Source organism: Chlorocebus sabaeus, chromosome 26 (assembly GCF_047675955.1).
Source record: "Chlorocebus sabaeus isolate Y175 chromosome 26, mChlSab1.0.hap1, whole genome shotgun sequence".
NCBI lineage: Eukaryota > Metazoa > Chordata > Mammalia > Primates > Cercopithecidae > Chlorocebus > Chlorocebus sabaeus.
This window is the reverse complement of record NC_132929.1, coordinates 44,945,063-44,968,988: the sequence shown is the minus strand read 5'-3', so window position 1 is coordinate 44,968,988 and position 23,926 is coordinate 44,945,063. Positions and strand designations below refer to the sequence as shown.

Genomic DNA, 23,926 nt, shown 5'->3' with positions numbered 1-23,926 from the left:
AGTATTTATGCAAACAATATTCTGAACATCTGCTTTCCTTCTTGGAAACTGGAATTTTGCTACATGCTAGGCAGAGGATGCTTACCTGACCAGCTCCAAAAAAAACCTTGGGCACTGAGTCTCTAATGAGCTTCCTGTTCAACTGTATTCACATGTGTTGTCACAATTCATTGTTGGAGAAATTAAATGTATCATGCATGATTCTACTGTGAGAAGATTCGTGCAAGCTTGTGCCTTGTTTCCTCCAGACTTCACCCATGAACCTTTCTCATTTGCTAATTTAGCTTTGTATCCTTCTGCTGTGATACATCATAACCACGAGTTTGACTATATGCTGAGTCCCGAGTCCTCCTAACCAACCACCAAACCAGAGGTGATACACTACAATTCAGTACACAGTAAAAATATCTTTCTGAAATGCTGATGTAATTTTTCAGACACATAAAAACTGAGAAAATCTGTTACCAGTAGAACTGCAAATAAAAAATGTTGAGAAAGATTTTTTGCAGAAGAAAAATGATACTAAACAAAAACATGGAACTATACAAAGAAGTAAGGTGCAGTGGAGTAAATATGTGGATAACTATAAAAGATAGTTGTTATTTTTACAAATCTTTAAAATAAAATGGTTTAAAACAACCATAATTACAATCTACTGTGGGGTTTTTAACAAATATAGAAGTAAAATATAGAAGAGGTATAATGTGTAGGAACACTGTGTAAGTTAAAGATATAGAATGTAATCCCAGGACAACCACTAAAAAAGAAAAGAGGCAAAGTTCCTAAGACAACAGTGCAAGTAAAATAGAACACTAAAAAGTTCTCAATCCAAAAGAATGTAAGACAAGAGAGAAAAATGCAAAGAATAGATGGGACAAATAGAAAACAAAGAGCACAACAGTAGACATAAGTCTAACCATACCAGTCATCATATTAAGAGTAAATGGTCTGAACTCCTGATTAAAAGGGATAGAGACTGTCAGATCGTGTTTAAAAAGAAGTAAGACCCAATTATATGCTGTCTACAAGAAACCCATTTTAAATATAAAAACACATAAAGGTTAAAGGATTGTAAAGATATACTGGGCTAACACTAATCAAAGGAGAGCTAGAGTAGCTATATTAATATCAGATAAAGTATATCTTACAGTAGATTATTACTAAGAATAAAAAGAATAATTTCATAATGATTAAAGGGTTGAATTCATCAAGAAGACAAATCCTAAGCTAGAGCTTCAAATTGCCTAAAGCAAAACCTGATAAAATTACAAGCACAAACAGACAAATCCACAATTATTGTCAGAGATTTCAACAAATCTCTCAATAATGCCAGAACTAGTAGACAAAAACTTAGTAAGGACATAGTAAACTTGAACACCACTAGCAACCAACTTGATCTAATTAACATTTGTAGAATACACCACCAAATTACAGCAGAATATACATCTTTTCAAGTACACATGGAACAACACCCCAATACAGACTATATTCTGAGCCATAAAATATTCTCAGTAAGTTTCAAGGATTTCAAAGCATGCAAAGTATATTCTCCGATCACAGTGAAATTATATTAGAAATTAAAATCAGAAAAGCATCTAAAAAAAATCTCCAAACGTCTGGAAACTAAACAATATACTTCTAAACGTTAGAAAAGAAGGTCTCAAATCAATGACCTAGGCTTTCACTTTAGGAAATTAGTTGGGGCCTATTGGTGGGTGGAGAGTGGGAGGAGGGAGAGGATCAGGAAAAATAACTAAAGGGTGCTAGGCTTAATACCTGAGTGACAAAATAATCTGTACAACAAACCTCCATGACACAAGTTTACCTATATAACAAACCTGCACATGTACCCCTGAACGTAAAATAAAAGTTAAAAAAAATTAGAAAGAGAAAAGCAAGCTAATCCTAAGTAGTAAGTGTGTCCTCCTCTTCTGAAGGGAAGTATGCAGAAGGAGAAGAAAGAAAAGACAGATGAGCAGGAAATCAAAAACATACACATACAATAGAAAAGAAACAGAAAAAAGTCAATGAAACCAAAAGCTGGTTCTTTGAGATCAGTAAAATGCAAAATGGTAAAGCCACTTTGGAAGACAGTTTGGCAGTTTCTTACAAAACTAAATATACTCTTACCATATGATCCAGCAATCATGCTCCTTGGTAGTGACCCAAATGAGTTGAAAACGTATGTCCTTATGTTTATAGCAGCTTTATTCATAATTGCCCAAACTTGGAAGCCACCAATATGTCCTTCAGTAGGTGAATGGATAAATAAACCGTGGCATATCCAGACAATGGAATATGATTCAGCGCTAAAGAGAAATGAGCAATCAAGCCATGCATGAAAAGACATACAAGAACCTTAAATGTATATATTATTACATGAAAGAAGCCAATCTGAAAAGGTGACATACTGTATGATTTCAACTGTATGACACTTTGGAAAAGGCAAAGACTATGGAGAGAATGAAAAGATCAGTGGTTGCCAGGGGTTAACGGGGAGGTAGGGATAAATAGGTGGACCACAGAGGATTTTTAGGAGAGTGGAACTATTTTGTATGATAATATGATAATGGTAGATATATGCCATTACACATATTGGGGTTAGTCAAAACCCACAGAGTGTACAACATCAAGAGTGAACCCTAATGTAAACTGTGGACTTGGGGTGATAATGATACATCAGTGTAGGTTCAATTGTAACAAATATACCACTTCTGGGGTGAAATGTTGGAGTGGGGAAGGTTGGTGGCGGGGGATATAAGAACTCCGTATTTTCTACTCAATATTGCTGTGAACCAAAAAATGCTCTAAAAATTAAAGTTTATTTAAAACATTTTATTAAGTCAATGAAAGCAAACACTGGCTCTCTGAGATCAATAAAACTGAAAAATCACTAGCCAGACTAACGGAGAAGGGACATGGAGAGAAATACATAAATTACCAATTTCACAAGTGAGAGAGATAAATTAAAGACAGACATTAAAAGGGTAAGAGAATGTCATGAGCAACCTGATGTCAATAGATTTAACAACTTAGATGAAATAGGCAAATTCCATGAAAGACAAATTATAAAGCTCACTCAAGAAGAAACAGGTAACCTGAATAACCTTACATATATTAAAGAAATTGAAACTGCAGTTAAAAATCACCCCACAAAGAAAACTTTCAGGTCCAACTGACTTCACTGGTCAATTCTAAAAAACATTTAAGGAAGAAATAATACTAATTCTAAAAGGCTTATCCAGAAACTTGAAGAAGAGAGAACACTTCTCAAGTCATTCTACAAGGCCACCGTGACCCTGTATCAAAACCAAACTAAGATATTATAAGAAAACTATAGACCAATTGTCCTATGAATATAGACGCAAAAATACTTAATATGACATAAATCAAATCCAACAATATGTAAAAAGTACAATACCTCATGACCAAGTTGTGGTTTTTGTTTTGTTTTGTTTTTGTTTTTGTTTTGAGATGGAGTCTCACTCTGTCACCCAGGCTGGAGTGCAGTGGCCATCTTGGCAACCTCCATCTCCACAGTTCAAGTGATTCTCTGCTTCAGACTCCTGAGTAGCTAGGACTACAGTCATGCACCACTAGGTCCAGCTAATTTTGTTTTGTTTTGTTTTTTGGAACAGAGTCTCACTCTGTCACCCAGGCTGGAGTGCAGTGGGGCGATCTCTGATCACTACAATGTCTGCCTTCTGGTATCAAGCAATTCTCCTGCCTCAGCCTCCTGAGTAGCTGGGACTACAGGTGCGTGCCACCATGACCGGCTAATTTTTCATATTTTTAGTAGAGACAGGGTTTCACCATGTTGGCCAAGCTGGTCTCGAACTCCTGATTTCAAGCAGTCCACCCGCCTGGGCCTCCCGAAGTGCTGAGGCTGTGCAGGTGAGCCACCATGCCCGGCCCCAAGTAGTGTTTATATGAAAAAAAGCAAGGTTGGTTTAACATTTGAGAATCAATGTAAACAAAACCAAACAAAAACCTTTTATATAGGTTTATATTCCCTATATAATGTAGTATATATTTTCATTTTCTTATTCTTTAAATTGTACATTCATGTTAATGTTTTTCTTCATCTGTAAAATGATAATAACATCTTCTTCTTCAAAAAGTTGTATAATTAAATGAAAGCAGGTATCTGAGGGTTAAAGGGAAGGAGAAAGCAGGATTTCTCCATTATAGTAATTTTGTTTACTTAATCTCTATGTTTCAATGTTTCCTTTTATAAAATGGGGACAAAGCTACTCTCTCATCAGGTTGAAGGGAGAATGAAATGATACAAATGTTAAATGTCTGGTATGCTTGTACATAGTAACACAGTCCACACACATTAGTATCCTTTTCCTTTCAAGGCTTATATGCATTAATAGTATCTCTTATGTAAAAGAAAAAAATATGGTAAGATCAGTCTTTTCATTTAGAAAAAGCTATGGCCCCAAGTCCAACATGACAGATAATAGCGACTAGCTCAAAATAAAAAGGTGAATGACAACAATTTAAGAAGCATATATGCCCTGTTTCAAACCAACAGTAATGAGATACAGAAACTGTAGCTAATGCAGTTTATTAACATACTCAGATTCATCATGAACATCAACCTAAGACATGAATGGATATATTAGTTTTTTAAAAGTCAAATTCTTTAATGTCATCTTACTTTCATTCTACTCCAAATATGAAGTCTTGCTCTTGAGGGTCCTCAGCAATGAAATGCGCTATTTCTTTTGGTAATAACAACCAAACTTCACCCACTGTAAAACCCTGGCGTTCTTCAAAAGAATGATATTCCAAGAAAGGAAAAAAAAAAAAAAGTGAATATGAGAAAACAGTCAATAATTGGAATAAATGTGTCTGTCATACCTTGTAAGCTACATAAAGCCCTAAAGCTTACAATACCTAGTTGAGACCTTTAAAAACAGCTTTAGTCAGAAAAGAGGCAAAAATTTAAGTAAAAAATTATAGGGAATACTTGAGAAGTAGTCATTGGATACACTAACTAGCAGCTAACTATTCATTAAGCATGTACTTTCAAAAAAGCTGCACACATCCTTATCTTCTACTGATATACCTTAGATACTCAGAAACTAAGATCAACTACTTATTTTTTAGCAACAGAATCTTCTGTGTTATTCAGGTTTCCTCTCTTCAACTGCCTACCCTTTACTATCAGAATATAATAATTCAGGCAATTTAAAATTGTTTGCTACTCTATATCAAATTTATTTTATATTAGCTTATTTAACTCTGCAGCATTGATATATATACATTGGTTTTCATTCGTGGTTCCTGGCTCCTAACCCCCATAGCCCTTGTTTGTCTTTTCTTATAATGCTGAGGGTGTGAGGCCTCGGAGGAAGGCCTCTGACCTTTTCCTCTTCTCCTTTTACTGGCTCTATAGCAGGACTCTAATCTTTCCAGCCTTTCTGACAGTAGGTCTTAAGACCCTCCCGAGAGGGTCCTGCCTCATACCCTGGAGGAAGGAATATTGATGTCATGAGGCTTCTTTAAAAATCCAAGAAAACTGCTTCAGAGAGCTTCTGGAGAGCTGAATATGTGGAGGTTCCCAAGGGGTAGCATGCCCAGGGAGGACATGAAAGCTCCGCACCCCTTCCCTCATACTTCACCCTATGTATCGCTTCGTCTGTATCCTCTACATATATCCTTTATAATAAACCAGTAAAGGTTAAGTAAGTATTTCCCTGAGTTCTGTGTACCACTCCAGCAAATTAATTGAGCCCAAAGAGGAAGTGGGCCCAAAGAGGAACCCAACTTGAAGACAGTCGGTCAGAAGTTCCAGAGGCCCAGATTTACAACTGGTGTCTGAAGGATGGGGTGGCCTGGACTTGTAACTGATATCTGAAGGACGGGTTGGCACTGTTCTTAAATTCTCCCGGTAGATACTGTCAGAATTGAACTGGAGGATACCCAGCTGGTGTGCACTGCTTGGTGTATAGAGAAAAACTTCCACACCTTTGGTCACAGAAGTCTTCTTCTGTATTGATGATTATTTTTGTGGTGGTGTGGGAGTAGAAAAAAACATGGTTTGAGAGTTTTCGCTACACTAAGTCCAATAAAAACAACTTGATAAGAAGACAGGTAGTTCTCTCTAGGTTTACAGAGAAGAAAACAGAAGGTCTGAGATGAAATTACCTGCCCATAATCACACATATCTGGAAAGCAGTGGAGCTAGAATTAATTTGAAACTTAATCACAACCCAGTCCACTTTCTACTTTACCACAATGCTTCAGGCAACTTTTGACAGAAAGAAAGGAGATACAAATCAAATTACTCAAGTTTCTATGTAAATGATAGCTAAGTCAATTACTGGAGGTGAAAGAGGTTAAAAACTATTGGTTATAAGGAGGTACAGATTTAAATTTGCCAACTATCTTCAATCTTTTCACTATTCCAACATTTTCCCCGTTTTTAGAAAGGAATGTTTAATAATTGTGTACTCTATGACAGAAAGCTCTGAACATCGCAATTAAACCAATAAAGTATGACTAGCATATTTTAACTCACTATAAAAATGTAACAGATAAGAATGAATAAAGAACCTCAGAGCATTAGAACACAACCAAGGCAAACACTGTAAGCACACATTGTGACCGTGTTCTCCAATATCCACGCCACAACTCTGAGTGGCAAAAACTGGGAGAACTAACTTTAGCTCAATGGTCGATCTATCCTCACTGCCAGAAACTGACTCAGATATGAGGAGGAATCATGCCAATGAGATAGGAGAAAAGGTTTGCTGGTGGCCTCTGGTTAAGGTTGTCCTTTCTGTTAGGAGGAAGCCAGACTTTTTCCTCTTTATAGAACATATAGTTCCTTCCTGGTAACCACTGCATGAAGAGAATCTGAGAATCCCACCCTGGAATAAAGCCAGTACTGTGGACAGCAGAGTGTAACAACGGAAATGATCTAAGTCTTTGGTGTCTTCATTAAGGTACTAACTGACTAATTCTAAAGACTGCCTTTCCTCTGGACTTCTAGTTATGTTAAGCTAATAAATCTCTTCATTGTGTAAGGTTGTTTGAATTGGGCTTTCTGATACTTAAAGTTGAAAGACACCTAACTGAAACATATTAGTGATATAATACATCTAGCTGATGGACAACAAAAGGTGCTTAAGAACCAACATGGCCTCTTGGATTTCTAAAAATATTTTAAGAACACTGTTATTCTATTAGTGAGTAATTTAAATGTAGTAATATAAACTAGGTGAAAAAATTCTAGAAATACTTTGGGAAAGAGATGGAACAACTCTATGCTTATTTTTTATAATTAGTATTTTTCTCTGATTTGGGTATTCCTGAAAGACCTGGTGGGAGGTAGGGCTCATAAGGGAGGAGAGATGTCATCATTCCACATTGCATGCCCAGAGCTACAACTAAATTGAAGAAGTGGTTGGGAAGCTGTAACAAAAATCATTATTAATGGTTCAGGATCAATATTAAGCCATGTCCTACTGATTTCAATCTTGGGATTGATGTTCATTCCTATGAAAAATTCCTGGATGTTAAAATATAGAGAATGCCTATAAATTCTATGTGATACTAAAAGGGATGTGACTACGAAGTCATCAAACTGGGATAAACCTTAAGTTCTAAACTGCACTAGAGTTTTTGCTATTCTCCAACACCAAATAGTGCACCTTTTGTGCCTCTGTTTATGGTGTTTCCTCCATTTGGGATGTTCTTCACTGGTTCTACTAAAGTCATTCTTGCTCTAACTACAACTTGGCTCTCCGTTATCAGTGCAGCGTTATCAGTGCAGCGTTTCCCCTGAAGCTTTCTCAAGTGTTATGTGTTTTCCCTCCCAACTCCTCATACCGCAGGGCCTGGAGGTGAAGGTAAGTTTTCTTGATCCTATTGACCTAAACGAAGAAACTGAAGTAAAGTTAATGTAGAGAATTTATTTGAGCCAAGGTTGACACCTGCAGCCTAGGACACATTTCCAAGTTGCCTTGGGGAGTGCCCCACTCAGCCTTTGTTACCAGCAGGTTTTTAAAGGCAAAAGGGGGACACGGAGCAGACTGATACACAATTGTTTGACAGGAATTCTCATTGGTTTACAGAAACAGCACTGATTAGTGATTGACTATATATTGTTGAACTATAGGGTATGAGTTATAGTGTCTAGCCCATGGCATTTTATGGCTACTTGGTGTCAGTCTAGAGCCCATATAGCGAGTGGCTTCCACAGGTAATTATTTCATTTCAGTGCCTCTCTAGGCCTCATAATGGTGGCTCAATTCCTCAGATTAAAAGCTTCTATTCTTTATCAATCCTAGTTGCCCATTCCAGACAAGTCTTCCTAACTCTTCCCTAAAAACATCCAAACTGAAATCTCATCATCAGACTGTAACCGTTCTTTATTGCAGTTATCTATCAAGCTCTCCACTTTATTTCTTGAACATTTTAGCTGCTTGCTCATTACACCATCATTATTGTCGTAATGCTTGAGATTCTCATCATCCACACAAACAACCCTTCCAAATCCTTGCTTGTCAGTTTCTTATTATCAGAAAGGAAGTTCTGCCCTTCAGTAAATCTAGGATCTTCCACTGATCCTACCCTCAACCCTATTTTATACTCATTCCCATATAGTCAAACCTTAAAACTTCTCAATTTTAATAAATGCAACCCTTCCAAAATACTACTTTTTTGTTTTGTTTTGTTCTGAGACAGGGTCTCACTCTGTTGCCCAGGCTGGAGTGCAGTGGTGCAATCACAGCTCATTGGACTCAAGTGATCTCCCACCTCAGCCTTCTGAGTAGCCTGGACTAAAGGCATGCACCACCACACCTGGCTAACTTTTGTATTTTTTTGGTAGAGACGGGGTTTCACCATGTTGGCCAGGCTAGTCTCAAACTCCTGACCTCAACTGATCCACCTGCCTCAGTCTCCCAAAGTGCTAGGATTACAGGCATAAGCCACTGCACCCAACCTCAAAATACCATTTTTAAGTATCACACTCTGATACCAGCTCACTACATCTAATACCCTAACTCCAACAATCTGCCAACCCAACAGACCTGCAGTCCACTAATCTGATGACTTCTGCACTTCCTTTTACCTTCCCATGTCCTCAATCCCCTTCTTACCCAAATTAAATCCATATTCAATCATTTACTCACTCCCTTCCTTTGCATACACCCTTAACTACTTGTCTTCCTTCTGACTGTGTCAATCTTGCTTGGCTAAAGTTGTTACAACGCAATTTTCTGCCTATTCTATGTTGATACCTACACAGCTGCACGTGGCTGGATGGACATACGCTCGCTCTCGCGCTCTCTCTCTCTCTCTCTCTCTCTCACACACACACACACACACACACACACACACAAATACACAATGTCTGATAAATTGGTTTCTCTTTTAATTCATGGCCAGGAGCCTCAAATGAGTTTCCTTAATGCTGACTGACAATTATACCTTATTTTCCTGATTCATTCATTCTGCCACTCTTTTACATAACTATTTCATACCTTTTGCTCCTCAATCTTCCATCACCTTCCCTCTCATCCTCACTTTTACCTGATGACCTTGTGTCCTATTTTACTAATACTAGAAGCAATAAGAAAAGAACTTCTACAAACTCTCACAACCACATCTACCTAACTACAACTGTGCCCACATATTCTGATTCCTCTTTCATTACTAGTGTGAATTATTTCTGCTCTACACAAAACCCAACCTTTTTACTTATGCACTAGATCTCCATTAACCACCACTACCTCTTTCCCCATCCCATCAAATTTTCCATTTTTTTCTCAGCCTCCTACAAACACATCAAAACAAAAACAAAAAACAAAAAATCTCTTTGAACTTCTCCCTTAAGTTACTGTTCCATTTCTCTCCTTCCCTCTTCAGCAAAATTCCTCAGAAAAATGATTCTTTCTGCCTATCTCCAATTTCTCACTTCCCTTTCTCTTGAATCCATTCCAATGAGTCTATTTCCCCACCACTCTATCAAACTTGCTCTTGTCAGAATCACTAAAGAATTCCACATTGCAAACTAGAATGACCAATTCAATTACCAGTTCTCCTCTTACTGGACCTACAAGCAGCATTCGACAGAGGTTCATTACTCCCTCCTCTCGAAACACTTTCTTCATTGGCTTCCAAGATTCCATGCTCTCCTGTTTTTTCTCTTGCCTCAGTGATTTATCCTTCTAAGTTTCCTTTGCTGGTTCCTCGTTTCCCAACCTTTAAATGTTGTAGTGCCCCAAATCTCAGTCCTGAACCTTCGCCTATTTATGCTTACTCCCTTAGTGAAATCATCTGATCTTATTTCTTTAAATAGCATCTATACATAATTCCCAAACTTAAATCTCTTGCCCATTCCTTTCCTTTGAACTCTAGACTCAGATAGTTAGCAGTCATCTCACTTAGAAAACCTAAGATATATCTTAAATTTACTTTGTCCAAGATCCAACTTCTCTCCTCCAAACTCTTCCATCATAGTTTTACCCATCACAGCAAATGGGTAACTAGTCTTCTAGGTGCTCAGGCCACAAACTCTGTATCACCCTTAACCTCTGTGCCTCCCTCTTTTTTCTCTCCCTGTTTCCTGGTTCCCCAAATCCTGTTGACTTCAACATGTCAATTACTCACCACCTCCACTACTACCATTTTGGTCCAAGTCATCACCTCTCACCTGAATTACTGCAACAGTCTCCTAGGTGGTTTCACTGCTTCTGCCCTTGTTCTCCTTCAGCCTACTCTCAACAGTTGCCAGACTGATTCTTCAAAAGTCCAATCATGTCACTATTCTGTTCCAACTCATCCAATGTCTTTCTGTATCACATATCACTTAGTCTAAAAGTTGAAGTCCTTAAAATGGTCTATAAGACCCTGCTTGACCTGGCACCACGACCAGCCCATCACCACTGCCATCGTTACCTTTCTGACTTCATCCTCCATTACCCAGTCCTTTACTCAACTCCAATGACAAGCTTCTTCAAATGTAGATACCGCAGGTATGCTCCAACCTCAGGAACTTGGCATTTGCTATTCCCTGGGCCTAGAATGATTTGTATTTGTGTGCAGATCTCCTACACTGACTAGCTTCATGTTATTTAAAAGTCACCTTATCAGTGAATTTTCCTGGCCATCCTTTAGAGAAGAGTAACTCCTCCCATACTTTATTCCTCTTTCTCTGGTTTATTTTTTCTCTTTACTACTTACCTTTTAACATGCTGTAAACTTACTTGCTTTTTAATTATCTCATCTAAAATGTATGTCTTATCAGGGTAGGGATTTTTGTCTGTTTTGTTCACTGAGGTATTTACAGAGCCTAGAGCAGTGTCTGGCATAAAATGGTCAAACATTTGATAAATGAATAAAATCACAGCCCTCCTTCAAGGATGACGCCAAATTATCCACAGTATTAAGACTATACTAAAAAGGACCACTAAAAAATCTTTCTCTCAACTTTCTTATTTTATACATCTAGTTAGTTAGTGGCGTTTAATGCAGGGTTAGAACTATAGCCAGTTCTCCTTATAACTATACTAATTCTTTCCATGAAGATTTTTCTGATCCTTTTTAAAATATCGGATCACTCATAACTCTCAAAGCAATAAATACATTCTTTTGGCACTCATTATGGTTTTGGTTTTTCAGACAGAGTCTCACTCTGTTGCCCAGGCTGGAGTGCAGTGGCGCATTCTCGGCTCACTGCAACCTCCACCTCCCGGGCTCAAGCAATTCTTGTGCCTCAGTCTCCTGAGTAGCTGGGACTACAGGCATGCACCACCACGCCCAGCTAATTTTTGTATTTTTAGTAGAGACAGGGTTTCGCCATGTTAGCCAGGCTGGTCTTGGAACTCCTGACCTCTCAAGTGATCTGCCCGCCTTGGCTTCCTGAAGCTCTGGGATTGCAGGAGCGAGCCACTGCACACAGCCACTTGTTTTTGTTCTTTGTACTGAATTGTTGGTATATCTCTATTATCTCCCCTATAAGACCATATGCTCTTTACCATTATGTAATGGCCTTCTTTGTCTCTTTTGATCTTTGATGGTTTAAAGTCTGTTTTATCAGAGACTAGGATTGCAACCCCTGCTTTTTTTTGTTTTCCATTTGCTTGGTAGATCTTCCTCCATCCCTTTATTTTGAGGTAAAGGGATCAATTCAACAGGAAGAGCTAACTATCCTAAATATATATGCACCCAATACAGGAGCACCCAGATTCATAAAGCAAGTCCTATGAGACTTACAAAGAGACTTAGACTCCCATACAATAATAATGGGAGACTTTAACACCCCACTGTCAACATTAGACAGATCAATGAGACAGAAAGTTAACAAGGATATCCAGGAATTGAACTCAACTCTGCACCAAGCGGACCTAATAGACATCTACAGAACTCTCCACCCCAAATCAACAGAATATACATTCTTCTCACCACCACAAATAATTTTGGAAAATTATTCCAAAATTGACCACATAGTTGGAAGTAAAGCACTCCTCAGCAAATGTAAAAGAACAGAAATTACAACAAACTGTCTCTCAGACCACAGTGCAATCAAACTAGAACTCAGGACTAAGAAACCCAATCAAAACCGCTCAACTATATGGAAACTGAACAACCTGCTCCTGAATGACTACTGGGTACCTAACGAAATGAAGGCAGAAATAAAGATGTTCTTTGAAACCAATGAGAACAAAGATACAACATACCAGAATCTCTGGGACACATTTAAAGCAGTGTGTAGAGGGAAATTTATAGCACTAAATGCCCACAAGAGAAAGCAGGAAAGATCTAAAATTGACACCCTAACATCACAATTAAAAGAACTAGAGAAGCAAGAGCAAACACATTCAAAAGCTAGCAGAAGGCAAGAAATAACTAAGATCAGAGCAGAACTGAAGGAGATAGAGACACAAAAAACCCTCCAAAAAATCAATGAATCCAGGAGCTGGTTTTTTGAAAAGATCAACAAAATTGATAGACCGCTAGCAAGACTAACAAAGGAGAAAAGAATCAAATAGATGCAATAAAAAATGATAAAGGGGATATCACCACCGACCCTACAGAAATATAAACTACCATCAGAGAATACTATAAACACCTCTACGCAAATAAACTAGAAAATCTAGAAGAAATGGATAATTTCCTGGACACTTACACTCTCCCAAGACTAAACCAGGAAGAAGTTGAATCCCTGAATAGACCAATAGCAGGCTCTGAAATTGAGGCAATAATTAATAATCTACCAACCAAAAGAAGTCCAGGACCAGATGGATTCACAGCTGAATTCTACCAGAGGTACAAGGAGGAGTTGGTATCATTCCTTCTGCAACTATTCCAATCAATGGAAAAAGAGGGAATCCTCCCTAACTCATTTTACGAGGCCAACATCATCCTGATACCAAAGCCTGACAGAGACATAACAAAAAAAGAGAATTTTAGATCAATATCCCTGATGAACATCAATGCAAAAATCCTCAATAAAATACTGGCAAACCGGATCCAGCAGCACATCAAAAAGCTTATCCACCATGATCAAATGGGCTTCATCCCTGGGATGCAAGGCTGGTTCAACATACGCAAATCAATAAACGTAATCCAGCATATAAACAGAACCAAAGACAAAAACCACATGATTATCTCAATAGATGCAGAAAAGGCCTTTGACAAAATTCAACAGCCCTTCATGCTAAAAACTCTCAATAAATTCGGTATTCATGGAACGTATCTCAAAATCATAAGAGCTACTTATGAAAAACCCACAGCCGATATCATACTGAATGGGCAAAAACTGGAAAAATTCCCTTTGAAAACTGGCACAAGACAGGGATGCCCTTTCTCACCACTCCTATTCAACATAGTGTTGGAAGTTCTGGCTAGGGCAATCAGGCAAAAGAAAGAAATAAAGGGTATTCAGCTAGGAAAAGAAGTCAAATTGTCCCTGTTTGCAGATGACATGATTATATATTTAGAAAACCCCATTGTCTCAACCCCAAATCTCCTTAAGCTAATAAGCAACTTCAGCAAAGTCTCAGGATATAAAATCAGTGTGCAAAAATCACAAGCATTCTTATACACCAGTAACAGACAAACAGAGAGCCAAATCATGAATGAACTCCCATTCACAATTGCTTCAAAGAGAATAAAATACCTAGGAATCCAGCTTACAAGGGATGTAAAGGACCTCTTCAAGGAGAACTACAAATCACTGCTCAGTGAAATAAAAGAGAACACAAACAAATGGAAGAACATACCATGCTCACGGACAGGAAGAATCAATATTGTGAAAATGGCCATACTGCCCAAGGTAATTGATAGATTCAATGCCATCCCCATCAAGCTACCAATGACTTTCTTCACAGAATTGGAAAAAACTGCTTTAAAGTTCATATGGAACCAAAAAAGATCCCCCATTGCCAAGACAATCCTAAGCCAAAAGAACAAAGCTGGAGGCATCACGCTACCTGACTTCAAACTATACTACAAGGGTACAGTAACCAAAACAGCATGGTACTGGTACCAAAACAGAGATATAGACCAATGGAACAGAACAGAGTCCTCAGAAATAATACCACACATCTACAGCCATCTGATCTTTGACAAACCTGACAAAAACAAGAAATGGGGAAAGGATTCCCTATTTAATAAATGGGGCTGGGAAAATTGGTTAGCCATAAGTAGAAAGCTGAAACTGGATCCTTTCCTTACTCCTTATATGAAAATTAATTCAAGATGGATTAGAGACTTAAATGTTAGACCTAATACCATAAAAACCCTAGAAGAAAACCTAGGTAATACCATTCAGGACATAGGCATGGGCAAGGACTTCATGTCTAAAACACCAAAAGCAATGGCAACAAAAGTCAAAATTGACAAATGGGATCTAATTAAACTAAAGAGCTTCTGCACAGCAAAAGAAACTACCATCAGAGTGAACAGGCAACCTACAGAATGGGAGGAAATTTTTGAAATCTACTCATCTGACAAAGGGCTAACATCCAGAATCTACAAAGAACTCAAACAAATTTACAAGAAAAAAACAAACAACCCCATCAAAAAGTGGACAAAGGATATGAACAGACACTTCTCAAAAGAAGACATTCATACAGCCAACAGACACATGAAAAAATGCTCATCATCACTGGCCATCAGAGAAATGCAAATCAAAACCACAATGAGATACCATCTCACACCAGTTAGAATAGCAATCATTTAAAAATCAGGAAACAACAGGTGCTGGAGAGGATGTGGAGAAATAGGAACACTTTTACACTGTTGGTGGGACTGTAAACTAGTTAAACCATTGTGGGAAACAGTGTGGCGATTCCTCAAGGATCTAGAACTAGAAATACCATTTGACCTAGCCATCCCATTACTGGGTATATACCCAAAGGATTATAAGTCATGCTGCTATAAAGACACATGCACACGTATGTTTATTGCAGCACTATTCACAATAGCAAAGACTTGGAATCAACCCAAATGTCCATCAGTGATAGACTGGATTAAGAAAATGTGGCACATATACACCATGGAATACTATGCAGCCATAAAAAAGGATGAGTTCATGTCCTTTGTAGGGACATGGATGCAGCTGGAAACCATCATTCTCAGCAAACTATCGCAAGAACAGGAAACCAAACACCGCATGTTCTCACTCATAGGTGGGAACTGAATAATGAGATCACTTGGACACAGGAAGGGGAACATCACACACCGGGTCCTATTGTGGGCAGGGGGTAGCGGGGAAGTATAGCATTAGGAGATATACCTAATGTAAATGACGAGTTAATGGGTGCAGCACACCAACATGGCACATGTATACATATGTAACAAACCTGCACAGTGTGCACATGTACCCTAGAACTTAAAGTATAATAATAATTAAAAAAAAAAAAAAAGACTATATGCTCTTTAAGGCCAGCAGTTAGGTTGCCAGTGGTTAGGATGAGAGATATGACTACACAGAGATTTCTGTTGTGATGAAACAGTTCTGTATCTTGATTGTGGTAGTCAAAACTACACAAGATAAAAATGCAAACAATTACACACATACGATGAGTACCTGTAAAACTGGTGAAATCTGAATAAACTCTGTGGATTGTACCAACATCAATTTCATGGTTTTGATAGTGCACTAAGGTTATATAAGATATTATCAGCAGTGTTTGAAATTGGATGAAGGGTATATGGTACCTCTCTGAATGAATCTTTCAACTTCCCGTAAATCTATAATTACATACTACAAATTTTTTTAATATTCTCTTGACAAGAAATACTCAAGCAGTATAAAAGTGTACACAACCAAACCCAACCACAGTCATACTGAGATCTGATTTCCAATCTCCTAATCCCTTTTTTTAGTCCCTCTTCAGAAGCAACTACTATTCCCTTTCTTGTGTATCCTTCTAGAAAAGTCTAAGCATTTTGAAGCAAAATGTGTTTATTAATATGTGCATATGCATGTGTATTTACACCAACACATACACAACTTATTTACAGCAATATAAGCGGCATACCATAAACACTGCTCTGCAACTTTTTTTTTTATTTTAACCCAATAATGTGTCTTAGAGATGAGCTTATGGAGAAGTGCTCCTTTTTTCTTTTTTTATGGCTATATGACATCCCACTGTGTGGCTATATCATTTATTTAACCAGACCGCTACTAAGAGTCATTTAGGTTTTTTGACAATATAATTAATACTGTGAAAAGCAAAGATAAAGTATTTAAAATTGAATGAAAAAGTATGAACATTTATCATTTTAAGATGTACAGTCAACTTGTCCTCCAAAGAAACTGCACAATTTGTGTTCCTGCCTATAGTATATGACAGTGATTCTAGATATCTTTGCCACTGTTGTGTATTATTGAGCTTTTTAATCCTTGTCAATCTGATAATCAAAAAATGTTCTTGTTTAAATTTGCATTTGAATAATAATAAAAATAAACTTCATAGAGCACTTACTGTGTATCAGATATTGTTCTGAGAACTTCATATATATTAACTTATCTAATACTCGTAACAGTCCCTTGAGGTAGATAATATTGCTATTATTATCCACATTTTACTGATGAGAAAACTGAAGCACAAGAAGGTTAGGGAACTTGATTACACTGATTGTTACAGAACATACAAACCCAAGCAGACTGACTCTAGAGGTTTACATTTTAAACAATATATTTTTTGTTCAGCTTCCCAAAAATATTTTCTTATGCTTAAAGCCAGTCGTATATCTTTTGATATTAGCTACCTGGTTTTGTCCTCTGCCCATATTTTTGTTGGATTTTTGGTCTTACTCTAACCAAGTTACAAGATCTCTCTGTGTATTAAGAAAATTAGCCCTTTATGATAAACATGTTATTCCCAAAAAAAGGTAAAACTGATACCTACCCTGTGACCTAGTCATCCTAAGTATTTAACCAAAAGAAATGAAAATATATGTCCATATAAAGACTCGTACACTAATATAGCAGCTTTATTTGTAAATAAAACTGTAAATAACCCAAATGTTCATCAGCAAATGAATGATAAATTCTGGCATATCCATATAATGAAATATTACTACAAAAAAATGAATGAATTATTTATACATGCAACAACAGAGAAGAATCTCAAAATAATTACATTGAGTGAAAGAAGCCAGACCATAAAGAAAAGTACATACTGTGTAATTCCATTTATATAAAACTCTAGAAAATACAAAACAATCAATCTGTAGTTACATTAAGTAGATCAATGGTTACTTTGAGATGGTGCAGTGTGGAGGGGCATGAAGGAAAGATAATAAAGGGGCATGAAAAAACTTCTGGAGATGATGGGTATGGTCACTATATTGAATGTGGTAATGATTTCAAATATATCAAAACTTACTAAATTGTGTAATTCACTATATGCCAATTATACCTCAGTGAAGCTGTTAGACAAAGGGACTCATATCGTACTACTGTTTTAGAAATTATCAAGAAATAGTGATGTCTCCTGTTTGACTTATTTTATGTTTATCATAGAGAACACAAAGAAGGCTGGGCGCGGTGGTTCACGCCAGTAATCTCAGCACTTTGGGAGACCAAGGCAGGTGGATCACCTGAGGTCAGGAGTTCAAGACCAGCCTGGTAACATGACAAAACCCTGTCTCTACTAAAAGTACAAAAATTAGCTAGGTGTGGTGAAACCCCGTCTCTACTAAAACACAAAAATTAGCTGGGCATGGTGGCACATGCCTATAGTCCCAGCTACTCGGGAGGCTGAGGCACAAGAATCGCTTGAACCCAGGAGGCGAAGGTTGCCATGAGCAGAGATTGCACCATTGCACTCCAGCCTCAGTGATAGAGTGAGACTCTGTCTCAAAAAAAATAATGCAAATGTGAAATGTTACTAATTCAGCTTTGAAACATTATCCACTTCTTTTTTCAAAGTCACAGTTCAATTTGAGAGTGTCCTGATTCGTCTCAAGAACCAACTAAAACAACTCTTCCAGTTGTGGTGGACAGTGTACAATCAAAACAAAATAGAAATTTAATGCAGAGATTGAGAAACTACAATCATCATCAGTTATTCAATTTCAAATTCCTGAGTACATCAAAATGGCCTAAGTCATTCATTCATTTATTTCACTAAGATACATTTGGAATCTGCTATGTACGAGGCACTGGTAAATACTAGGAATAAAGTGGCAATAGAATGTCATGAAGATAAGATAATTTAAGAGCCTACCCTGAAGATAAGACAATTTAAGAGCCAATCCGCTTTATGCTAAGTTAATGTTGTAAATGTGTACTTAAAGTTATACAAAAATGTTATTTTTTATTTGTATTCTATATTGCAGTGCCATATAGATGTTTGGGGGGAAAAAAAATGGGCCAGGGGTGGTGGCACACGCACTCCTGTAATCGCAATAGTTTGTATGGCTGAGGTGGGCAGATCACCTGAGGTCAGGAGTTTGATACCGGCCTGGCCAACATGGCAAAACTCTGTCTCTACTAAAAATAAAAAAATTAGCCAGGTGTGGTATTGCCCACCTGCAGTCCCAGCTACTTGGGAGGCTGAGGCAGGAGAATCGCTTGAACCTGGGAGGTGGAGGCTGCAGTGAGCCGAGATCACACCATTGCACTCCAGCTTGAGCAACAGAATGAGCCTTGTCTCAAAAAAAAAAAAACAAGGTTCCACTGAAAACTACTAGACCACAAAATTTAACTCCCTTTAGGTTTTAATATGTGGTAATGCAAATACAATCACATCCCATGCCAAATAAAAAGTGGCTCTGAATTATCAATTTTTCATTATTTCAATTATTTGAGAGATACAGCATTAGTATATAATGCACATGTAGCTTCTAAAAATGAGTACATGAGTAGTGTTATATGATGAAGTACAATGTAAGATTTGCCAGCCAGTATACTCACCTCCCTAGTTGTGATTTGATGTTTTTCTACTCAAGGGTTCTAAGGCTTTATACTCAGTAAATTCACACATTTCCTGAGTGTCTTCAGAAACTTTGTTTTAATTTAAGTAAAATAATAACTGGAAAATAGCAATTTACATTGCAGAGATGCCCCCACATGAAGAAGCAGTGAAAGCCTATCATATAACAGGAAGTCATTAGCTTCAGTGAAGAAGGCAAACAGATCTCTGATATGGACCCAAACTTCACCTGAGCAAAAGCCAATCAAAACAAAATATGACAACGCTACCTCGATTTTAAAACATGCTAAGTCTGGAACACCCACTGGGTATGACAAGTATTTTGTATGGGGAATGAAGAACATAGAAAACGAAGCTGATGACTATAAACTAATTTTATCAACAGCTCAATTAGATGTTGTCACAGACATACTTCTTAAACATGCTAAAATATATTCTATTTTATTCATTAAACTTTTTGGTGTTCATATGAATGTAAGAAAGTAAAAAGTACACTACTGAGGTACAGTAAGTACATTTACTAGAACGTATCTCCTGATTTTTATTTCTAATGAGAAATTTCACTTTGAAATACACATTTTAAAATTATTTGACACTTCTGAAGGCTAATGACAAAGACACTGGCAAATGCACTGAAAAACAACAAAAGGGAGACTCCAAAATTTAGGAGATGATGGTATTAAGAATGTAAGGATGATGGAAAAATCTTTTTATTTTTCAGTTTTAAAGTGAGTATATTACTATTATGTGTAAATTTTACAATACATCAGATGAAGACGAATGATCATATTGTTAAAAAAGTAGAAACTAAACATGGAAATTCTGCATAGGCTTTTTCTTATGCTATTAAGTGTTTCAACATTAGCTAAAATTCAACCACTGAGTCTCTAACTTTTAATTTCATTAAGTAGTTTTCAAGCCCCAGTAAAAGAGTCTTCAAGGGGCTTACAATCCTGTTAATTTAAAAAAACAAAAAACAAAAAACAAAAAAAAACCTTACATATTATAAAGCAATTAGTAACAGTATATGATATAGTACTAATAGATTACCAGACTGTTAGAAAAGAAAGAAAAATATCAGTGTTGGATAGAGGAAACTAAGATGACTTTTAAAAAAATGGATTGGGGGACGTCTTGAAAATTAGACTTTAGATGGGCTTAAAGAAAGACAGTATTCTCAGGATAAAAAAAATATGAAGGTCATGAAGGATGACAGTGAATAAAATGGCTTATTGTTCCATTTTAGATTTAAACAACTGAATCATTTAGAAGTTAATAACCTTTGGGTTTTTTTGTTTGTTTGTTTGAGACATAGTTTCACTCTTGTCGCCCAGGCTGGAGTGCACTGGTGTGATCTCAGCTCACTGCAACCTCCACCTCCTGGGCTCAAGTGATTCTGCTGCTTCAGCCTCCCGAGTAGCTGGGATCACAGGCACCCACCACCATGCCCAGCTAATTTTTATATTTTCAGAAGTGACAGGGTTTCACCATAAAGGCCAGGCTGGTCTCAAACTCCTGACCTCAGGTGCTCTGCCCACCTTGGCCTCCCAAAGTGCTGGGATTACAGGCATGAGTGGTTTCAGTTTTTGACATCAACTTTTTTTTTAGATAGGCAGAAGAGAAACTACAAGCATTTGAATTTAATGATACTTATGCCATCATCTTTAAAAGCAACCTCAATTAGTCTGTGATATTTCTAAAACAAGACTAACATCTTGTTTCCTTTGGAATTGTGAATAAACTTTTTAAAAATCATCTAAGGCCAGGTATGGTGGCTCACGCCTATAATCCCATCACTTTCGGAGGCCAAGGCGGGCGGATCACTTTGAACTCAGGAACTGAAGACCAGCCTGGCCAACACGGCAAAGCCCCATCTCTACAAAAATATAAAAATTAGCTGAGCGTGGAGAGGTTGCAGTGAGCCAAGATCACACCACTGCATGCCAGCCTGGGTGACAGAGGGAGACCCTGTCTCAAAAAAATAAAAAATAAAAAATATAGTTAAATTATTTCATATTCTAATTTCAGATTTTGATTATCAGGAAGGTATCATTTTCCCTAATAGAATCTGATACTATATGAACCCATAAGTATTATGAATAAGTGTGAATAAGTGCCCAAGAAAATGTTCTGCCAATTGGAATTACAACCAATGAAGAAAATTTTTTAAATTTTTAAAATTGGAAAAGTCCTTAGAGGATAGCTTGATTAAACCCTACTCAATCTATGCTTTAGTGGCTCAGTGTTTACTCCGTTCAAATTGTCTTCAGACTGGGCAACACAGCAAGACCCCATCTCTTAAAAAAATAAAAAGGCTTCTTCATTATGAACCAATATTTTCCTTCCTCTAACTTTCATTCATTGTTCTAATTCCATCCTTCAGACTGCAATGCAAAAGATATGCTTAATCCTTCTTCCATGTGCCATCCCTTCATGTTTCACAGAATCCCAGATTTGAGTCAGGAAGAACATTAAATATCATCCAGTTACCCAATCTAAAAAGTATTATCATATACCTCAAGTCTTCTTTCTTCCATGCTAAACAACCTCAATGTTTCAATTACTTTGCAACTATCTGTTTCAAGACTGCTTCACTCTGATTACTCTCCTCTCACTACATTGTTTATCAATGCCTACCTTAAAATGTGGCAAACAGAACAGAACTAAGCTAGATGCAGAGTACAAAATAAAAATCAACTGTTTTGGACAATATGCTTCAAAATAGTGTAGCTTAAGCAGGTGTTAGCTTTTGGGATAGTTATAATAAACCACTGACTCACCAACTGCAGACAAATAAGGAGACACACCCAGGCACACACCTCTGCTTAAACACACACCTACTGCTGTTAGCCCTCCAAGATTCCCATCTTGTATTTGTGCAGACTTCTGAAAAAAAAATTCAATTATAGGCCTGTCTTTATCAAATATTTACACGTCAAATATCAAATCTTACAATACATTTCACAACAAATATTTTCTTAATACAGTCTGTCATTTTAACTATTAGAAATAAGGCAGTAAGAGTGAGTGAAGATCCTGATTCTGTGCATATACCAGCATTCCCTTACAATTTTGAGAGTAACTGACAAAAATCTTACATAGGACATGATAGCTTCTTGAGGCACACCACTAAGAATGTACTGTAGTTTAATTTTAACATGAGCCCAGTAATCATCAAGCTCTGGATATGGCCATCTAAGCAATTACTAATCCACCTACCTATGTAACTCTTCAGACCACATTTTCTATCTAGTCTAAAAAGATATCATAAGAGGATGTCAAATGCTGTATGTATAACCTTTAGGGTCCCTTTCCTCATCTGTAAAACAATAACTCAATGAGGCAACCTATGTAAAAGCATTTAATCCAGTGCCCAGCACGTAATTTAAAATCCAATAAATATAGTGATAATTTTATATATACTATGGCCAGAGTATCTTCTGATATACCTACTTACAGGTATAGTTCACTTATCCTATAAGAAAGGAAGTGAAGCTAGGTGTCATTACTTGTTCTTGTGAAGCCATGCTGGTTCCTAGTGATCAGTGCCTTCTTTGCAAGTACCAACAACACATGTGTTCGATAATCTGTTTAAGAATTTGTTCAAGGAATGACACCAAACTCATCAGTCTATTGCTATTATCTGTAACCTTTACTCCTTTTCCCATATTGTACATACTTCAGCAGCCAAAATACTCTCTTATACATAGTAGGTCTTCAAAAAAACAGGTTAATTGAATTCCCTTTTAAAAAACCAGTATGAATTTCTTAGTTTTGATCAATATAACATGATTATATAAGATGTGAACATTAGAGAAAGCTGAGTGAAGGGTATATGGCACATGGAAATCCTCTGTACTATCTTTGCAATTCTCTTATAAAGACATACTTCAAAATTGAACATTTTTAAAAAATCAAGATGATCTCTTCCCTCTGACAAATTCTTTCTTCAAATTCCCCAAATATTATTAATCACAATTAGGTGGAAATTCTTTCAGTGGCCCTTACAGCTTTATAATCTATCCTTAGTAGGATACATGAATTCCAGTAAACAGGAACTCTTATAATACCCCTCACTTATCCTGGACTACATCAATGAGTTAGTATTCAGTAAATAATAGTCATCCCCAAATTTTAGTTTTTGAAATAAGGGCCTTAAAAAGAATTTATCGCAGGGCCGGGCGCGGTGGCTCATGCCTGTAATCCCAGCACTTTGGAAGGCCAAAGTGGGTGGATCACAAGGTCAGGAGTTCGAGACCAGCCAGGCCAACATAGTGAAACCCCATCTCTATTAAAAATACAAAAAATTGGCCAGGCATGGTGGCAGGCGCCTGTAATCCCAGCTACTCGGGAGGCTGAGGCAAGAGAACTGCTTGAACCCAGGAGGCCGAGGTTGCAGTGAGCCGAGATCATGCCATTGCACTCCAGCCCGGGTGACAATGTGAGACTCCGTCTCAAAAAAAAAGAATATATCCCAAAAGCAAATACCTTTTCCCTTTTCCCTAAAC

General features: G+C 37.3%; 1 protein-coding gene across 3 annotated transcripts in view; it reads right to left on the bottom strand.

The window, feature by feature from the left end:
• GLCE (glucuronic acid epimerase) overlaps positions 1-23,926 on the bottom strand; it is a 121,657-nt gene that overhangs the window by 87,426 nt on the left and 10,305 nt on the right. Inside the window, exon 2 of one of the 3 annotated variants that reach the window (XM_038010093.2) lies at positions 22,199-22,304. The exons of the other annotated variants lie outside the window; for them this stretch is intronic. The gene's annotated coding sequence lies outside the window, so the exon portion shown is untranslated. The remainder of the gene's footprint in view (positions 1-22,198; positions 22,305-23,926) is intronic. 3 annotated transcript variants of the gene reach the window in all.